The sequence below is a fragment of the Macaca nemestrina genome, chromosome 14 (assembly GCF_043159975.1).
Source record: "Macaca nemestrina isolate mMacNem1 chromosome 14, mMacNem.hap1, whole genome shotgun sequence".
NCBI lineage: Eukaryota > Metazoa > Chordata > Mammalia > Primates > Cercopithecidae > Macaca > Macaca nemestrina.
The window spans coordinates 11,685,198-11,706,358 of NC_092138.1; the positions used below are offsets into that span (position 1 = coordinate 11,685,198).

General features: G+C 41.3%; 1 long non-coding RNA gene across 1 annotated transcript; it reads right to left on the minus strand.

Annotated features, from left to right (window-relative positions):
* Positions 1 to 11,505: 11,505 nt before the first annotated feature.
* LOC105498770 (uncharacterized) lies at positions 11,506 to 18,695 on the minus strand. Its single transcript, XR_011612368.1, has 3 exons — positions 18,531 to 18,695; positions 16,755 to 16,913; positions 11,506 to 12,278 (listed from the first exon to the last, which is right to left on the minus strand). It is a non-coding gene; the product is annotated as an uncharacterized lncRNA (long non-coding RNA).
* Between the last annotated feature and the right edge of the window lie 2,466 nt (positions 18,696 to 21,161).

Genomic DNA, 21,161 nt, shown 5'->3' on the forward strand with positions numbered 1-21,161 from the left:
AAGTAAGAATGAGGTAAGAATTGAAATTGCTTAACTGCTCATTCAGACAGGAGATTAGGACAACCTCCAGGCCCACCGGCAACAAATGAGGCAGGTTTGAAGTTAGAATTGATGTGAATCACCTGCTTGCCGTGGTTTCCAGCCAATAAATTTTCTTCAGGCGTGTCATAAATGATTTACAACCTCTAGTAGGCTTGTCCTCGATCAAAATTATCAAGAAGGTAAATTGTGTCTTTGGGGGAATTTTCTCATTTCATTTCTAACATTGTTTCATCCATTCATTCATGAAGCATTTATTGAGTTCTTGCTGCGAGCCAGGCAGCCTCTTCGATTCTATAAAAGTAAAACTGACAGAGATCTAATCAAGTAGGAGAGATGAGGACTCACAGTTCGTAACAGAAGCAGCAGCACCATTTGTGACACTCTCCCCATGTGCTATTAATTATCCCATTAATATGCAAAATTACCCCCCACTACCGGCTCTTATTCTCTCGAGTGTGCAAATGAGGGTGCTTAGGAATTTACCCAACATCTTGTCTCCAGGGCCCAGCCTTCGTCTGCTCTGCTCTACCCCAGCACTGCTCTATACCAATGTAACATGAGCCATAAGTAAAATTTTAAATTTTCTAGCAACCACATTTAAAAAGAGATAAAAAGAAAGAGGGAAAAGTAATTTTGATTATATATTTTATTTAGCTCCATATATCCAAAAATACTACTTTATCCATATGTAACAAGTACAAAAGTTATTGAGATATTTTACACTTTTTTATTCGTCTTCAAAATGCACTGCAAGTTCAACCCTTACAGAGCATCTCAGTTTGGACGGGCCACATTTCAAATGCTTGGTGACCACCCGAGGCAAGGGGTGACTGTACTGAACAGTGCAGCTCTGACCCTTTCCCATACACGCACATCAGAACCCGCGCATAGTAGGTAGTGTGGGCCAATGAGCAGGGCAAGGGTCAGCCTCTCTGAGGACGTGGGGAGGAGCCTGGTTACTCCAGCAAGGCTCAGGGGATCGGGAAGGGAAGTATTCACAGAGAAAGTGCCATGTGAGCCAGATCTTAAGGAGGGAGCAGATGACGGCAGGTGAGAAGTCCTCTCAGACCAGGTGAGCAGGTGAGCAGAGAGGCTGGGAGGGGCAGGCTAGGAACACAATGGAAACTATTCATGCTGCTGGGCCGGGGATCCAAGATTTCAGAGGAGGAGCATCCTTGGGGAGCAGCGTGACCATGATTCATGGTCAAAAATTCATACTTAGCCACACATTTATACATACATGTATGTAAATCTGCACACATATTTACACCTATATGTCTAAATATGTACGTTTATAAATGTACACATATTTGCACATATTTACGCCTGTTTACACCTTTTTTTACCATGAACCATGGTCAAAAATTCATATTTATCCACACATTTATACATACATGTATATAAATATGCACACGTATTTACATTTGTAGATACATATGCACCTATGTAACTCAAACAGAGGTTTCACAAAACTGACTCTTACTGAATGTGACACACTCAGGTATCTTCTATTAAATTCTCTTCTAGAATAATCCTTTGATGCTGGCCGTGATCCAGCAACTTGATTTCACAGCCACTCTGGGTTGGACCTCACAGAGGCTGCTGAACGGGATGTGTGCTATGTGAATCTCCAACACCCACTTCCCTCTCTTCTGGCAACACCACGCCCATTTCCTTGGTGCAAGTGTGTCAGTGAAGCTGACCCACCTCTGGTTCCAGGAGGAAGCAAATAACTCCCGCGTGGCCCACCAGAGCCTTGTATCTGGAAGCCACCTCAGCCGACTCAGGGACCAGTGCATGGCCAATCACAGCTTATCCCACAATTTTTACTTTAGTGATCAGGGTAAAGAAAACAACTTATACTATATTTAGGAGATAACAGGAGCAGCGGGCCGGCTGAAAGCAGGAAAACAGAGAAGACAAAGTTTTGAAAGTATTGCTCGACCCCTGGATCAAGCCATGCCTGAACTCCCATCTGATTTAAAAGTAGTACTTTTAAATTATATGAGCCAATAGATTGCCCTTTTTTTTTCTTAAGCTTAGTTGAGTTGGGGTTTCTGTCCATTGAAACCAAAAGAAGTTGATTGATAAAATCCTCACATGTGTCTCGAAGACGCTCAGTGCCTTTTTATTACCTGATTTGGTAAAGCTCTAGGCATTTTTCTTCCCGGCAATTCTATGTCCTTTACAATTGTCCTTTGCTTTTCTCTTTAATTCAGGATACTTTCTTTATGCATTCTTTTCACCATAGTATGAATGTCTCACAACAGTCTTAAGTGGGCTACTTCTTCTTGGGAAATTTGCATTTTTAAACTCACTAGTCAAAGGAGTTATCTGTCTAAGAATAGAATTTCAGCGTTGTGGCACACGCAGTTGGGGGAAAATATCTGGGAACAAAGGTTCACCTGGTGCCTGCTCTGAAAAATTGTAAGCCTACTTCTGTGGCCAGGGTTGGTATTTCTCAATTAATTTGAAGGTCACACTTTTGTTGTTGTTGTCATTGTTGTTGTTGTTAAGTGATAAGTTCTTTCCTGAAACTCTGTGTTTTCCTCCGGGTTTGTGGCTCTCCAAAAATCTCTACCTTAATTTGAACAAGGCACCCAAATAGGTATATCCTGTGGAAAGGAAAATATGAAGCTTCAAAAATAAATGATCTGCCAAGATTTCAGAGCTGCAAAAGGTTGTACCTAGAACTGTCAAATGTCAAAAATAATTACCAGGTAGAAAGTGACTCACACATCCAGCAGGCATGATCAAAACTAATCCTTCCTGCCTTCATCTGTCTGGACAAAGTTAGGTAGGAAAGCTGCCTAGCCCAGCACCTTCAGGCCCCGCGGATTTGGAGAGGGATAGCCCTCAACCTCATATTGGAACATTCTCTTTAGCTTCTAGGGGTAATTTTATATACTGCCTAGCTAGTTGCTGTTTTGACTTGTGTATTTGTTTTTATACACATAAAACTTTTCATAAATGCACAGAGATTATATTTACTAAGATGTTTTAGCTTTTTATTGTACAATAAAACATACTACAAATGCAAAAAACTATACCAAAAAATGGAAATCTTGATGAATTATTATAACTACCATGCAGATCAAGAAACAGAATTGTGCAGCCACCCCAGATATCCCTGTTTTATGTCCCGTCCCGGACACTATCCCTCTCCTTGAAAAAACAATCACTACTGGGACTTTTTTTTTTTTTTTTCAGATGGAGTTTCACTCTTGTTGCCCAGGCTGGAGTACAGTGGCGTGATCTCGGCTCACTGCAACCTCCGCCTCCCAGGCTCAAGCAATTCCCCTGCCTCAGCCTCCCAAGTAGCTGGGATTACAGGCGTGCACCACCATGACTGGCTAATTTTGTATTTTTAGTGGAGATGGGGTTTCTCCGTGTTGGTCAGGCTGGTCTCGAACTCCCGACCTCAGTTGATCCGCCTGCCTCGGCCTCCCAAAGTGTTAGGATTACAGGCGTGAGCCACCGTGCCTAGCCTTCGACTTTTATAATACCTTTTGTGTGTTTCTTTGACATGAATCCTTAGACACTACGGCTCCATCTTGCCTATTTCTTTTTAATTTGAAAGGTCTTCTTTTCTCTATATCATTGGTTCCCTCTCCATCCTTGTCTTTTTCTTACAGGTTATCTATTGCAGAGGCCAGCATGCTATGGTTTAAGGTTATTTTTTACCCCGGTATATTTATGCCTGTTACCTCTCATCTTTTTCTCCCCCACCTTGATCTATATTCAAGCACTTCCCTCCTCCACTTGACACCAAGTACCTCATGCTAACAACCAATGCCGCACCCTTTGGTATTTTTCTCCATTCTCATAAATCATATGCAATTATAGACATTACTACAATCACACAAACTATCATAACAGCCACACTTACTGAGCACATTATATTCTAGGCACCATTGTAAGTCTCTGCATACAATAGCTGATTTAATCCTCATGACAATCCTGAAGTAGATATGGCTATTGTCCCCAATTTAACATACAAGTATAAAGATCAGCAACACAGAGAGGTTACCTTGAGTTCCCAAAGTCCCACAGTCAATAAGAGCTAGATTCAGGACCAAACCCAGATACTCTAGCTTCAGAGGTGAAGAAGCACAAATTCATACCCACCTCGATTTTTTGATACAAAAATAGGATGACATTAGACATTATTTATGCAATATATCGTGGGAATCCTTCCAAGTCAACCAGCTCAAATTCATGCTTTTCTGTTCGCAGCATAAAAGCATAGGATATGGATGTGTCAAATTTTAAATCAACGACTGACCTTCATTTATACCACTTTTCATTTTATATCGCGTTTTGCTCTAGACATAGTGCTACAAATATTTCGACCTCTTTATTTTTGGCCAGTGTGGCAGATAGGGAGGGTCATCTCTTTGCTTTTGTGGACTGTATTTCCCTTTTGAGCATCTTCTCATCTTGGTCATTGAGGCTTGCTCTCCCATGCACTGTTCTTCATATTCTTCACTGATTTTTCTCTTGGGACTGCTTGTCTTGTATTCATGAATTTGTAAGCATATTTGAACATTGGATGTGTAACCCTTTGTCTACAGAGGGTTGTTTGGTTACATACTAGCAAATTAAATTATTTTTTTTTCTTTAGAGATAGGGTCTCACTCAGTTGCCCAGGCTAGAGTATAGTGGCATGATCATGGCTCGCTGTAACCTTGAACTCCTAGTCTCAAGCGATCCTCCCGCCTCAGCCTCCCAAAGCACTGGGATTACAGATGTCAGCTAACGTGCCCAACCTCTTCTTCTTTTTTTCTTTTTAATAGTTCACTTTTTTTACTTAGTAAAGATTATAGATTTAGGGGAGAATTGTGAAAATTGTGGAGTTGAAGAAGAAATTCTTAAGTGGCGATTTGTATTCACTCATACCAACAAGTTAATTGCATCATTGATACACTTTATTCTCTGGATAGGATGAGACATTTCAGGGCTCATGTATCTATTCAACGTCTTTACTCACTGAAGAGAAGAAAGTTAATTTATGTCAGAGACTATGAATTGCAGAATATTCCTGGGTCCACATGCCTTCCTTCCGAACCTTTTCAAGGCCAATGCACAAATGAGACTGTTCCTGCTAAGATCATACGATGACAGTTTTTGTGAGACAGAGTTGTCAGACTTCCCTCTGGCAAGAATTGGTCAACTAGATAGCTAATATGTATTCCACAAGGTTCTGTTTTGGGTGTTTTGAATCGTATTCTATTCAATCAAGTCCACATTTCCAAGGGAACCTTTGAAAGTCCCTTTATTAATCGGGTTTCCTGAAAAGCAGAGCCTGAGACAAGGACGTGGGTGCAGGTGGTTTCTTTGGGAAGTGAGCCCAGGGAGGCAGGAGGGAGGGAGCCAGGAGAGGTAGACAGGGAAGACGTGTTATCACACCGGCTACTGCTGTGGGCACCTGGGCTCATCCGCCAGAGGAACCATGTAGAAAGCACCTCAGGGTCGCCCCCTGAAGGAAGGGAGGCTGAAGTGTTTGTCCTCCAGCTCTCATTCCCCTCGGCTGGGGTGGCCTCCAGAGATGGGAAACCCCCTGTGCTTCAGCGACGCTCCTGCACACGTGCCCAGCGCTCTTTCGTGCTCCGGAGGAAGCCCTGAAGCAGATCAGAGAGACACTGAAGCCCGTGATGAGGCGGGAGGCTGCCAGCCCGCAGGTCACTGTCCACCGCGGAGGTACGGAAGTCACAGGAGCACCAAGGGGGAGTGACTCGAGGCACAGAGAGCACGTGCTGCCACCCCTCTCAGGCCCCGTTGGGGCTTCCTGCAACACCTCCCCCTTCTTCTCGAGATGTCTCTTTCCGGCTTCCGCCGCCTGACTCATGTTTTGTTTCTCCCCCTGCGATCTCCCCCTCTTTAATCTGAGCCTGAAATTATCCCGCTATCTTTCAAAATCCAGCTGCAAATCCCACCTTTGGGAGGCAGCATAATGGTGCAGAGTTTTGGGGCTTTGGGGTCCAATGTGGTTGCCAAGTCTGGCTTAGCCTCTTCCGGACTGCTTCATAGACTAGCCTTAACCTAGGCTGTCTGAGAGGCGAATGCCACCCTGCAGCACAGACACACAGAAGTCTGGCTGTCCCAGGGCCTCTGCTGAACACGAGCACGGCCCCGCACCAAAGCTCTCCACGAAGCAAATGCCCAGAATGCTCCAGTCAGATGATCTCTGCTTCTGTAGAAACGAGAAGACAACGGCATGAAAGAAAGCAAAGAGGGCTGGAAGGAGCAAAATAGGCTTTGACAGTGAGATAAAACTGCTCTCCTGCACGGTCCTTTACCAAGGGCTTCTGTCCTCCAAAACCCTTCCAATCAGCCTTTCCCCAACCCACTACTGTGTCACTGTAGCCTCGGTCAGAGAGATTTCATCACACAATCCAAGTAACCACTCAGTCTGCACGGAACTCAGGTTGCTTCCAGAACATAACAGAAGAAGAAGCTTTTTCCCTCCACAGGGAAACAAATGAGGGAGGGAGGGTGGAAGCATTCACCTTCACTTATGAAAGGGAGAATGTCTGGATTTGAGTAGCTGGAAGCAACTCAGGTATGTGCCACTGGTCACATTGTGTAAATGTCATTTTCCGCTCATCTCTGAGGCTCAAATATTAAAACTGACACTATGTCACGGCTTGAGAGTTATTCCTTGCAAAATGACAACAAATAATGTTATCATAAACAAGTCCACACAAAAGTCTTTCCCGCCTAATTTAATTTCAGGAGAAACTATGCTAATCCTTTAATTATGCAGCATGCGTATCGGTCAAACTAACTTCTTTCTGCTGAAAAACACTTTGCTATCATAGGCGCTGTTGATAAATATCTGCTCGAAGAATTTATAATGTTACAGAAAAATTCTCTTCTTAAAAAAAAAATAGCAGAGTGGAAAACTTAATCCTTTTAAGAAAGAAACACTAGATAGGCTCAATCAACAGATCAACAGCAGGCTCCACCCTTGTGCCAGCTCGCTGCTGGAAGACTTTCAGGCAAAGCCCACTGGGAACAGGGTCTCCGTGATGGACAGTTCCTTTTTTTGTTGTTTTTTTTTTTTTTTTTTGAGACGGAGTCTCTCTCTGTTGCCTAGGCTGAAGTGCAGTGGTGCCATCTCGCCTCACTGGGTTCAAGCAATTCTTGTGCCTCAGCCTCCTGAGTAGCTGGGACTACAGGTGTGCACCACCATGCCCAGCTAATTTTTGTATATTTAGTAGAGACTGGGTTTCACCATGTTGGCTAGGATGGTCTCAAACTCCTGACCTGACGTCAAGTGATCCACCTGCCTCGGCCTTCCCAAAGTGCTGGGATTACAGCCATGAGCTACGATGTCTGGCCAAAGAGGACATTTTCCAAAGGGTGTTTGGGGATTAACTGAACAGAAGTCACAAATAAAGTCGTGGGTTCAGCTGAGGAATCACCTGCTCCAAGCTGAAGAAGGAACTCCTCGTGGCATGGCCAAGGCTGAGTGGAGGATCCAGTATTCGCCCTGAAAATGGTACAGTTGTGGTTTGGGGGAGGACCTGGGGTTGGAATCTGGGCTGTGCCACTTTGGAGCTGTATGATGCTCATCAAATCTCAGACCTCAATGTAAGACATTTTGCAAAAATAGAAATAGCAACCTCTACCTTATGAGGCTGTTGTTAGGATTAAAGAGACAGTACATAGGAATGCACTTTGCAAAGTTTGAAATACATATGTAATAGTAGTAGAACTTGGCTGTTCACTCCAGTGGCTCGTGTTCTAGAGGTACATAGAGCCCAAACGAGTAATTTTAGCTCATTCATCCTACCCCACTTCCCACACTACCAGATTGCCCTGGGTCTCATGGAAGCTCCAAGCATAGGCAAATAATTTCACTCGAACAAGCTGCACATAGTCTAATACATTTTAAAACTAAAAATAATTAAACCTTTCCAGTACCAGAGCCAAGAACAGAGAGACAGATCGATGGCATAGATTACAATGCCTGGAAAAAATGATGGCAGTCTTTCAAAATCAAAAAAAGATAGTATTGGAAAAACAAGCCAGTTAGAAAAAGCACTCAATTCATACCTCACTTTTTGAATCAAATTAATCCTTAAGGGGTTAAAGAACTAACGTTAAAAAAAAAATTAAACCAGAAAAAGTAGCAGAAAAAGCATGACAAAACATGCTTACAGTTTTGTTGGGGAGAGATAAGCATGATGAAAAAAGATACCATAAAAAATCGATAAACTTGGTGGGGGCACAGTGGCTCATGCCTGTAATCCCAGCACTTTGGGAGTCTGAGGTAGGGGGATCACTTGAGGTCAAGAGTTTGAGACCAGTCTGACCAACATGGTGAAACCCTGTCCCTACTAAAAATACAAAATTAGCTGGGCGTGGAGGCACATGCCTGTAATCCCAGCTACTCAGGAGGCTGAGGTAGGAGAATTGCTTGAATTCAGGAGGCGGAGGTTGCAGTGAGCCAAGATCGAGCCATTGCACTCCAGCCTGGGCAACAAGAGCGAAACTCTGTCTCAAAAAAAAAAAAAAAATTCATAAACTCAACTATAAAAAAGAAATTTCATATGGGGAGGATAAACATATATATAATACATATATATTTTTTACATATATATACACACATATATATAGAGAGAGAGAGAGTCATAGTGGCCATAGCCACTATCACCAAAATATAAGACCAAAAACTGTGTGTGTATGTGTATGTGTGTGTGTGTGTGTGTGTGTGTTTATAAAGCACATGATCAACCATGATTTAAAAATTTACAGCATACCATGAGAAATAGAAAATTAACGTAAGATTTCTCTTTACAAGAAGAAAAAGCTGGACAATCCAATAAGAGAAAAATGCATAAAGAGTCTAAAAACACAGTGCAGAGAAAAAAAATCAAAAAACATAGTTAATAAATGAAGGTGCTCAAACTCACTCATAATAATAAAATTAATATGAAAATAGTAAATAGCATTTTTCCACTTATCATATGGGGAAAAAAGTTTGACTATATCCATTCTTTGTTAGAGAATGATATGATTGACATAATTCTTTTTGGAGAATATCATATGGGAAGCTATTTGGTAATATCTGTGCAAAATTTTAAAGCACATACCTGGCAAGTATATTTTTAGAAATACATCTTTCTCACAAGTGTCTAAAATTTTTATGAACAAGGATATTTGTTAAGCAGTGTTTGCTTACAAAAAGAAGGAAGGTGTGGATGAGTCCTAAGTGCCCATTAATTGGAGAGTAGTCAAATAAGGTAGGAAATATTTATATAATGAAATACTAAACAGCTACATAAAGAATAAAAGAGGGCCGGTAGTGATGGCTCACACCTGTAATCCCAGCACTTTGGGAGGCCATGGTCACCTAAGGTCAGGAGTTCAAGACTAGCCTGACCAACACGGTGAAACCCTGTCTCTACTAAACACAAAAAGTTAGCTGGGCGTGGTGGCATGCACCACCCAGCTACTTGGGAGGCTGAGGCAGGAGAATCACTTGAATCCAGGAGGCAGAGGTTGCAATGAGCCAAGATGGCGCCACTGCACTCCAGCCTGAGCAACAAGAGCACAACTCCATTTGAAAACAAAAAAGAATAAAAGAGAATTGTTTATACTGACATGAAAAAAAAGTCCACGTATTATCAACTTTAAAAAGCCTACTTCACAGAAGCGTGCAATTCATTCAGGTAGCATGAAAGCATCTATGTACTTTGAATATATAAAATATATGTAGAATACATAAGCATTCTTATAAGTGCATAGAAAAGTCTATAGTGTTACACACAATGAGGAATGAAATTTAGAGGACTGTGGAAGGCAAGAGACTATAATTTACCACTTAATTCCACTTCATATGCTGTGTGAAAATTTTTAACTGGGATTTGTATAGCTTTTATAATTTAAGTTGAGATAAATGACTGTCTTATTCTATACACACAAACCCCAACAAAATTAAATGTAGAACATTCTCAGAAATAAACTAGATATATTGATGGTCCACCTTAACCAGAGAAAACTCTGAAAATATATGAGCTCTTTACTTGGAGAACTGTAGAACAACAAAATTGTCTAGATAAATTCTTTTTTTTTTTAATTTAAAGGAGTTTCATTGAGCAAGGAACAATTCACGAATCAGGCAGCCTCCAGAATCACAGCAGATTCAGAGACTCTCCCACAAAGGCATGTGATGGAAGAAGATTTATAGACAAAAGGGAAGTGTCATGCAGAAATCGGAAGTGAGGTACAGAAACAACTGGATTGGTGACAGCTTAGCGTTTGCTTTATTTGAACACAGTTTGAACACTCAGCAATGTATGAGTGGCTGAAGTACAAAGTACAGCTGCTGGGATTGGCCAAGACTCAGCTATCGTTATGGGTGCAGACTCCTAAGTTAGGTTTTCAATCTTGTCTGCCTATTAAGTTCGGTTGTAGTTCATCTACAAGGACTCAAATATAGAAGGATGCAGGCCTCCTCAGGCCACATTTATTTTGCTTTAACAATTGGCCCCTTTTGGTCATTTTCTCAATTTTGAGAGATTGGCCAAAACTTTAGTCATTGATGTCACTATCACCACTGTAAATGTATTTATTTGTCTTGAAACCCACTGGGAAATAGTAGAACAGTAAGTTTTGCAAAGATAGGAACAAGGACTTGAGGAGAGGGTACCTCCTTATGCTGGAACGTCCTGTTCACAGGAGAAAAACAAAACCTGGTCTGTTCCAGGATCTATGTGCTTCCTTAAAGTCTTGGTTTGATTATGTCATATTCAGCATGAGTGACTCCGTTTTGGTTTGGTTTGGTCTGTTGGGACCTAGTGCATGAGTTCAGGCCAAAACAATGGCCTTCCGTAATTTGGTTCAAAAAAAAATTACCCCTTTTTGGTCAGGTTCTCACTTAGGTGAGAGTGTGACTAAAACCTAGGGCCTTGGCACCACTCTCAGTTACCATCATTTTGGGTTTCCAATCTCAGCATGTCATTCACAGATGAAGGTGTCCTCATGATCATACATTTCTTTCAGCTCTTGGCATTCCAGTTGAAGAGAGACCATTAGGCATTCTAGAGATGGCTGTGTGCAAACGTTTAAAACATTTAAGAGAACACAGCGCACCAGGGAGACTACTATTATGACTACCTGGAAGATAATACCAAGAGTTTGGCGTATGCTCCTTACCCAGGGTCCCCACAAACCAAACCACCTAAAATCAAATAGATCAAAGAGTAAGTTAGATAAAGAGTCTATGCGCTTAAGTAAGCGGTCTTTTCATTAATCCCCTACCACTGAATCCCTATAATACCTGATGTATTTCTCCACAGGCCATCAGTGCCAGCAGCTGCACAGAACCTTTTCTGTTTAGCCAATTCTATTATTTAGCATAACTTTCATAAGAGAATGTGAAGTCCGTTGTGTAACCATGGCCTTTACGGTAGAATCTGCTATAGAGTCTATCACGAGGCATACATTTCTTTTATTCCAAACCATGGAAAAAAGACATAACAAATGATGGCCTTCTAAAAGATTGAATACCCTGTCTCTACTAAAAATATAAAAATTAGCCAGGCATGGTGGTGGGTGCCTGTAATCCCAGCTACTCGGGAGGCTGAGGCAGAGAATTGCTTGAACTCGGGAGGCAGAGGTTGTAGCGAGCCAAGATCGCGCCACTACACTCCAGCCTGGGTGACAGAGTGAGGCTCTGTCTCAAAAAAAAAAAAGGTTGAATGCCTCCTGGCAAGGTTCTCTTTAACTCATGATGTGGGTTAAGAGGAGTGAATTGATGTTCTGTTTCTGACTGATTATGAGGCAACATATGTACCATTAAAGGTTCTCACCTACATTGGGCCTTTATCTTTTATCTATCAAAGTATAAGTTTATCCACATATAAGGCTGGCTGCAAAATCCTTCACAAAAAAATAGAGCCCATAAGTTTGCACAACAGACCCTCTTTTCATTTCTATTATTCATAGAGGCATAGATAAGGAAAAATATTAAAAGATAAGAGTCTTATAATAGCAGAGAAGTCTTGATCCATGATCTTGGGAAAAGCTGTTCACATCAAGGATGCCATCTTCTTCTTGGGAAACACTTTCCTGATTAGCTTTTCCTTAAGAGTTCTAAGATTGTGAGGGACCCTTCTCAGTTGTGAGATTAAGAACCCAAAGTTGAAGGTTCCACAGTTTTGTTGCAGTGTGGATGGCAAGGGCAGTCTTTCTCTGATGTTCTCAGAAGATCCAGTCTTCGCGTTCTAGATTGTGAAGAGATTGACTGTCCTCAGTGAACCTTAAAAAGTTTTCTTTACCTGGGGAAAACACACTGTACCATAATAATCTACGGTTACAACAACAGCCCTTCGGCATGGGAGAGCTTTTATGCAACCAGAAAACATGCATTGAAAATGACAATTAAATGAAATCCCTTTATAAATCTTTAAATGGCCCATATCAGATAACCAAACATACCTGAAGTTTTGATTGTTTTCCCAGGAATATGGATTTGACAAATCAAACATTGGTTATAAACTGTTGTAGCAATTTATAAGTCACCACACCAATATATTTAATTTGGGTCATTTTATCTTTTCCATGATGAGTCACGGAAAAAGTCTTCATTGACGGACTCAGGAAGGACAAGGCAGCTGTTTTGGTTCTCCATGAGTTCCTGCTTACTTAACATTAGACCTATATCCTCTTGAATACCAGTTGTTTCTCCAAATTAGGTGTATAGCACTGATAACTGAGGGGTTAGCATAGGTAATTTAACTTAGACCATGGAGTTCATTCAAGTTGTAAATCTAAACAATTTTAGTTTTAGGTGACTTAGCATAAAAATCTGGCAAAGTATTTCCTTGGTATTCATTTAATTTTTGTTCTATTTGGGTTGGCAGTTCTATAAACCAGTCAGTGTTTTAATTTAAGTTTCAGGAATTGTTACCCAGTCCGATTCTTGTGGAACTGGGGAATTCACAGGGAATTCTTACCCATGATACGATGCTAAAGTTATTAGAAACCTGTATTCAAGAGTTTTTCAAGGTCCTTCCCATCCTTTCACGAACCGCCTAAAAGACACCATATTCTAGGATTTCTGTGTGCTTGTGAAGTTTTCAGAAACCGCATCAGCGTTAAGCAATTAACTGTGGAAATGACTTTAAACAGTTACAGTTGGCAGGGCGCAGTGGCTCATGCCTGTAATCCCAGCACTTTGGGTGGCCAAGGCGGATGAATCACCTGAGGTCAGGAGTTTGAGACCAGCCTGGCCAACATGGCAAAACACCATCTCTACTAAAAATACAAAAATTAGCCAGGCCCAGTGGCAGGCACCTATAATCCCAGCTACTCAGGAGGCTGAGGCAAGAGAATCACTTGAACCCGGGAGGAGGAGGTTGCAGTGAGTCAAGATTGTGCCACTGCACTTCAGCCTGAGTGACAGAGTAAGACTCCATCTCAAAAAAAAAATAAAAATAAAAATAAAGTTACAGTTAAAGACACAATTGACAAGGGAATTTGGTTATTTCTGTGGTCCACAATAACTTAACATAATAACCATAATTATGATTGATAGCATATACTCAGACATATTAGAATTTTAGAAATCCCATATATTTTTGGAACATATTGATGACATACACTAAAATATAACCTGAAGAAGGTTAAATATTGTCTTTTATTCTGACGATGCTTCCCAAGTAACTTAACAAGTCCAATAGTCCTGTTTACCTCTTTTGGATGCTTCAGGAGCCTTCTGTAGCCTCCCAAAGTTACAGGTCAGCAAAGACAATCTTGAAGCTGAAATTTGATTTGGGGAAGCCTATCAAATATGTTAAAGGTTTTTAAATTATTATTTCATTTTGTTTTAAGTTCTAGGGTACATGTGCGGAACGTGCAAGCTTGTTACATAGGTAAATGTGAGCCATGGTGATCTGCTGCACCTATCAATCCATCACCTAGATATTAAGCTCCGCATGCATTAGCTATTTTTCCAATGCTCTCCCTTCTCCCACCTCCCTGTCTAGATAAATTCTTAAAACCTCCAGAAAGTTTCTAGCATAAACATATCTGGCATGTTTCCTCAGGTATATTTTTTCATATTTTATTAATTTACTTATGAATATTTCCACCCTGTGCCTAAAAGAATTTGAGAATTTATTAAACTTATTTAAAGAATTTTTTAAATTTTTTTATTTATTAAAAGAATTTATTAAAATGTGTATAGATACTTCTATAAGATTAAAAAATGAGAAAATAAAACAGGGAAATATGTAAGGTAAAATAAATAAAGTCAGAAATAGTGTTACTAGGGGAAAAAATGTATGTTATAACTTCTTGATGTCTCCATGGCTTCGTATATCTCAACATCTCTGCAAACAGGGACACACAATAGTTCCAAACCTCACAGTCCTCATAAAATCAAAGCAAACCAACTTTTTACAAGAGCACCAGGAGGACATAATGGGGAAATGATAGTCTTTTCAATAAACGGTGCTGGGAACACTGGATTTTTATATACAAAAGAATGAAATTAGACTATTATCTGATAACATACACAAAAATAAACTCGAAATGGATAAAAGACCAAAATATAAGACCAGAAACTATAAAAATCCCGGGAAGAGAACATAAGGGAAAAGTGCCTGGACATTGACCTTGGCAATGATTTGTTGGGTATCACACCAAAAGCTCAGGCCACAAAAACAAAAAATAAATAAATGGGACTCCATCAAACTAAAAAGCATCCGCACAGCAAAAGAAACAATTCACAAAATAGAAGGGCAGCCTAACGATAGGGAAAACGTATTTGAAAACATATATCTGATAAGGGGTTAAAATAAAAAATGTATAAAGTACTTATAAAACTCAATAGTAGAAAAACAAAAACAAATTTAAAAATGGGCAAAAATCTGACCAGCTATGTCTCCCAAGGACATAAAAATGACCAAAAGGTATATGAAAAGGTGCTCAACATCATTAATCACCAGGGAAATGCAAACCAAAGCCCCTGTGAGATACGACCCCATGCCCATTAGGATGGCTGTTATTAGAGTCAAAAGACAACAAACGTTTGTGAGGGCATGAGAAAAAGAGAACTTTGATACGCTGTTGGAGGGAATGTATGGTGCTACAGCCATTATGGAAAACAGTCTAAAGGTTACTAGATAAATTAAAAATAGGAAATGATGCAGGATTTTTCCCGGCCTCTTCTTCGGACTCATGACAGACGCAAACGTTTACTCAGCCCACCACGCTCAACCCCTTGCGGGAGGGAGCATGTGAGCAAGCGAGTGCGGGACCCGGCCAGCGCTCTGGGAGTTCACACAGGAGCAGGCTTCATGCACAGCCAGACCAGGCATGAGCCAGTGAGTGCGGGACCCGGCCGGCTTCTCCAGGCACTGCACGTGGGCGGACCAAGTGCAGGTGAGCAAGTGCAGGACCTTGTTGGTCGCTCAGGGCCCCAGCAGGAGCAAGCTCTGTTTACTTGGCCTGAGGTGGCACCCTAGTGGGGATGCCTTCGACCCCCAAGCACCAAAGGCTGTGTTACAATGCTGTCTTAGCTCCACTGTCCATGAACAATAGTGTGTTATCAGCTCAGTTGGCCCCTTGCCTCCTTGCATGGGTACCAAGCTCTTGTCCAGCATCCAAGAAGAATGAGGTTGTGCAGACACTTGAAGGATGGTGAAGGCAGAGAATTTTATTTAGCAATGGAAATGGCTCTCTGCAGAGAGGGGAGCTGGAGAGGGGACGGGATAGAGTAGGAAATGGGAAGATGTAGATCAGAAAATACAAATTAGCAGAGGTATAGGATGAACAAGTGCAGATATCAAATGTACAACATGGGGACTATAGGTAGTAAAATTGTACTGAATATGGGAAAAATTAAATAAGTGTGAAAATCACACAAAAGGTAATCAAGGAGGAAAATAAATGAGATCAGAAATAATGTTAGGAGAAAAAAAAAATGTATGTTATACCACCTTGGTGTCTCCATAGCGTTAAATATCTCTGAAAATAGGGAAACATCACTGTTCCAGACTCCACAGTGCCCATCAAATCAAAGCAAATAATTATTTAGGAAGAGCCCAGTTAACTGAGGGTGGTGATTCCTGAAAGTAACAAGGTTCTCAAGAAATTGTACAAAAAGAGTTTTATAGAGTAGTGTCTACCGGGTTATGGAAAATAGAGGAAAAAAAGATTTTGTTCTGTACCTTTTAGTATGGGATCTTTTTCAAAGCAACAAAACAGACATGAACTACCTACTTCATAGTCACAGCGTGCAATTTAGATGGCTAAAATCACAAAGAATGCCTAAGACAAAACAGTTTGTGCTAACCTGCTATCCCCAGCACCGAGCATAGTGCCTGACACATAGTAAACATTCAAAAAAGCATTTTATAGCAGTGTTAAAACATGATGAACTTGGACTTCATGTAGACGTCCTGTAACTGTTTTCCGTGATGCTTTTAATCAGTTACAAACTGGACTGCCAGGCGAGAAAATACACAAAAGAAGCCTGGAATTTCTTTCAAAACATACTCCCTTTCTCTACTTGCTCTGGGAGTTGGGAGGTGGGTGCAAAGTCGTTAAAAGATAAGTTTTCTGGCATGAAACCAGGAAAAGTTTAAAAGGTGCTATTGTACAGCTGTCAGCTCAAGGAACTGCGCTGCACAACTAATAAGAAAGATATGGGAACCCCGCGATTGAATCAGCTGCAGACTCATTACTCACGGTACCTGCAGGGAGACGCATCCATCAGGGTGTCAGGTGTATGTTCCATAAAGGGAGGGGACATTCAGCAACCGGGCAAAAGTTGAAGGTGGGAGCTGTCATTTACCCACATACTTCTCACTGGGAGAAACTTCATGCTGGTGGCAGCTGCACCACTCACCTCCCTTGAAAATAAAGAAGTAGTTCCACCAGGGTCACCCAAAGCATTTCACAGAGCACTGACGTACACTGCCTAGATACTCTCTTTTCACCCTCTGGCCACAAAACTCATTATATAACAATCAGATGCCAAGGAACTGATTTGACATTCACCTATTAACTTAGCAGCCCTTCCAAACTGGAGGGCAGGGAACACATGGGCATGGCTGTCTAACAGAGACTTTTAGCGCAAAGGTGAGCGCATCAGAATGAAGGGGTCACTGATGGAGAAAGGAAACTAGAAGCATCTCAAAGCAGCCACCCTCCAATACTAACCAATCCTTACTGCCATCTCTAGGACACAAACAAGGTAGGAAGGATGATAAGAAAGGTGAAATTACTAAACTGGCTTCTGGTAGTATGTTCTTGTCCTTTTCAAGTAGTGGACTGAATTAGCACAAAAATGGAGCTCCTTGCATCTAGTTGGTGAAACCAGGCTGTATGCCCTCATGTGCCCTCCGCCTAGAAAGAACACACCCACACTGACAGGGCGGGCTGCACACCAAGCAACCTTGGGCTTCCTTTTTATTTTTCATACTTTCAGTTCTTTTCTTCCCAGCTAGATTGCAAGTCTTGCCATCTCTTTCTTTTGCATCTCTCTTACCATGGAAGAGTCTTGAATAAGCTAAAGATGATTCAGAAATTATTAGTCCTTTCTGAGTAGTTCATTGAACATGTCAGACCACACCATAGAGACCAACCAAAACAGGAATTTACCCTCTTTTTAAAGACATCCAAAGAGCAAAATTCTACATATTTTATTCTCTAATCCAATTGAAAATCTTGGATAGAAAAATCAAAGTTCCAAAATTATATCACATGAGGAGGGTGACATGCAAGGGGGAGACTAAAGACGGGTAAAGAATGTAATAAAAAGGTCAGGCGTGGTGGCTCACGCCTGTAATCCCAGCACTTTGGGAGGCCGAGGCGGGTGGAACACCTGAGGTCAGGAGTTCAAGACCAGCCTGGCCAACATGGTGAAACCCCGTCTCTACTAAAAATACTAAAATTAGCCGGGCGTGGTAGTGCACACCTATAATCCCAGCTACTTGGGAGGCTGAGGCAGGAGAATCGCTTGAACCCAGGAGGCAGAGGTTGCAGTGAGCCGAGATCCTGCCATTGCACTACAGCCTGGGCAACAGAGCAAGACTCTGTCTCAAAAAAAAAAAAAAAAAAAAGAAAAAAGGAATGTAATAAAAATTGACACCCCTTTCCCCAGGAAATCAATGCTTAAGTTGGTCTCCCTTTACAGATAGACAGAGCCAGCTACAAACTGTAGAGCTCAAAGAGGAATGAAACAGCAGGAGCAGAGCTGTGACTGGAATGGGAAAGTCAGTTGGGTAGGCCCAAGGCTCTTGCTACCAAATAACTCCCTGTCCTTTCTACCTGAAACCTCAGCTCCTACAAAACAGTGTACAGACACCCCAAGAAAGTTCCCTTCTGCCAACAGTATCTCTTGCTAGACATAAACACCTACTTTCAAAGCTTGAAATTTATTAGCACCCAAATGATGTTTATTACCCTGCAGCTTGTGATCCTGTCATGGATTCTATCAGCCAGGGAGACTGGATTAACTCACATACCTCGGCATTTACGGCTCTGAAGTGAGCCAGTGTTCAAAAAGCGTGCTGAGGACAGACGGAGTTGCTGGACCCACAGGTGGATGAGCTTTGCTGGGGCAGGAAGGCCCTGGTCCTGGCTGAAAGAACACCTAGGACCAAGGAGAGAATGCAAAATGATGAAGCAGAAGCCTGCACCACATCCAGCAGCCAACCAGAGAAGAAAAGGAACAAAATGCTGGGCAATCAAATACAAGAAAAAAAGCAGCGAGATTTTTCATTAAAATAAAACTGCAAAAAAAAAAAAAAAAAAAAAAAAAATCAATGTCACTGGAATTTATTTCTAAAGGAACTTTCTGAGTAATCTATGTACAAATATAAGAGGAATTAATTTTTTAAATTGAGAGTTTAAAAAAGCATTTATTAATACTAGAGATGTGTACATTTTTGTAAAGCAATTTCAACATCTGCAGACGTAACCAGAACACTTCAAGAGAAAATGAAAATTTAAATACACACTGAAGGTTATTCAGTGAGTTAGGAGTTCAGGGAAAGAGAAAGAAGCAGAGAGCTCAGTGAAATGTATATAAATTCTAAACCTCCCAAAATATAGGTGGGAAAAAAATAGCAATCATTTTAGTCTTTTGTTATCATTTTCTGTGGTAGTTCTTATTTTTTGTTAGCTATTGTTTGTTGTTATAAGGAAAATACAACGTGACAATGACAAACAAGGCATTTATATGATAAGCTCTGGCCTTTGTCTTTGGGTGCTATCTCTGAAATAGGAATAATTGTGCTGGGTGTCTGTTGGAAGGCAGTGTGATAGGGGGACTTGTAGATTTGCCTCCCTAAGTGATGTGTGTGTCCAAGTCCCATCATCGTGGTCCTTCCTTTAGTTTGCCCATTTGTGGTCCCCACTGTTGTAGATTATAGGCAGTTGGTTTCAGGTTATTTATTAATTCTGGAGCTATAATAAAGCACTGTTTTCTAAAAAAAAAAAAAAAAAAAAAAAATGTACTTTCTCTCTGATTGCTAGGCTTCCCAACACTTACTCTCTCCCCAGCTGCTAGCAAGTGAATAAATTGTATTTATTAATAAGTTTCTCTTTGCACTTTCTTTTACGTAGTTTTCACCTTCAGAAATTCCAGCAATATTAACAACTATTATATCTGAATGTTCTAAGATTCGGACAAAGATTGAGATAGGTTCAATTATCCATTTCTTGGCTCCGCGTAATCCCAATTGCCAGATGCCAGTCTATATATTCTTTTCTGGTAGTCATGCAATTTTCTCAACTCTCTGCTTTGCATTTTAAAGTGACATCCTGGAAGAAATTAACCACCAGGTGGGTGATGAGAGAAAACCTTTGTTTTAGTTTGAAATCTGGATTCAGCCAAGTCTTTGGAAAATTCATATCCGATGATTATCTAAATAGCTAAGGGGAAAGGATACTCATTGCCTTCATAATCTGGGTAATTGATATGATTACCAGCAGGTTCTTGAATGTCCACGGGGTGCATATCCATACGGAAAGATAGACTCAGCCTTGGTACTTAGACTCCTAATGAGAATGCCTGCAGTGGAGTCTGAATTACCTCTCCTCTGACCCTAATTCTCTCCCTTTCTCTCCTAGTGGAGACCTGGCCCTGGGCTTTCTGATACAGTGCTGGTCTCTGCAGGACAGTGGTAGAGTCCCTGGGAAGGCGAGAAAGGCCACGCAGGGCTGGGGTGTGAGCGAGCTGGGAAAGCAGGCCCCTCTGCTGTGGAACTCCAGAAGCAACTGCGGGGCGCCTGAGGCAAAGCACTTAACCTATTTGTGTCTCCATCTCCCATTTGTAAATGGGGTAATTATAACCTCTCTGCCTTCTGGGGCTCTTGTGAGTCTCCATTAAAGTTCGTAAATCACTTTGAAGATGGGAGTCATTGGGGGTTGCCCCGGCAGGTGGAAGATCTCTGGCCCCAGTCCTCCTTCAGTGTTTCCAGGCAGCTTCGTCTTGGAGGACATACGAGTAACATTCTTTCTGCTCCCTTTTTCTACCAGCACTGAATTTCCACAGCGAAACATATTCACCCTTTTCCCTAAATATCTGTGTTCCCAGTGCTACACGTTTTCATAGCAATGCAGAAAGTATTAATAATTTTGGATATAATCAACAAAATTAACACCTTTGTAAAACTCCCACCAAGGCTGTGGAACTATCACCAGTAGTTATTTCCATGCATCAGCGTATGTCCATGCTATGTCCAGGGTGTATTTGTATGAATTCAGAAACGGATGAATCTTGAACACTATCTCTTAGTGAGCCTAACATCGAAATCAATTAACCTTTAAAGAGATAAAATAGCCACACATTTTTAAGTTGCACAAACATCGATACATATACACACAGATGTGAAGCAAACTCTTAGGTTATATTCTTACTTTTTTTTTTTTTTTTTTTTTTGAGACAGAGTTTCGCTCTTGTCACCCAGGCTGGAGTGCAGTCGCACGATCTTTTCTCACTGCAACCTCTGCCTCCTGGGTTCTAGCGATTCTCCTGCCTCAGGATCCCGAGTAGCTGGGAGTACAGGCGTCTGCCACCACGCCCAGGCAATTTTTGTATTTTGAGTAGAAACGGGGTTTCGCCATGTTGGCCAGGTTGTTCTCAAACTCCT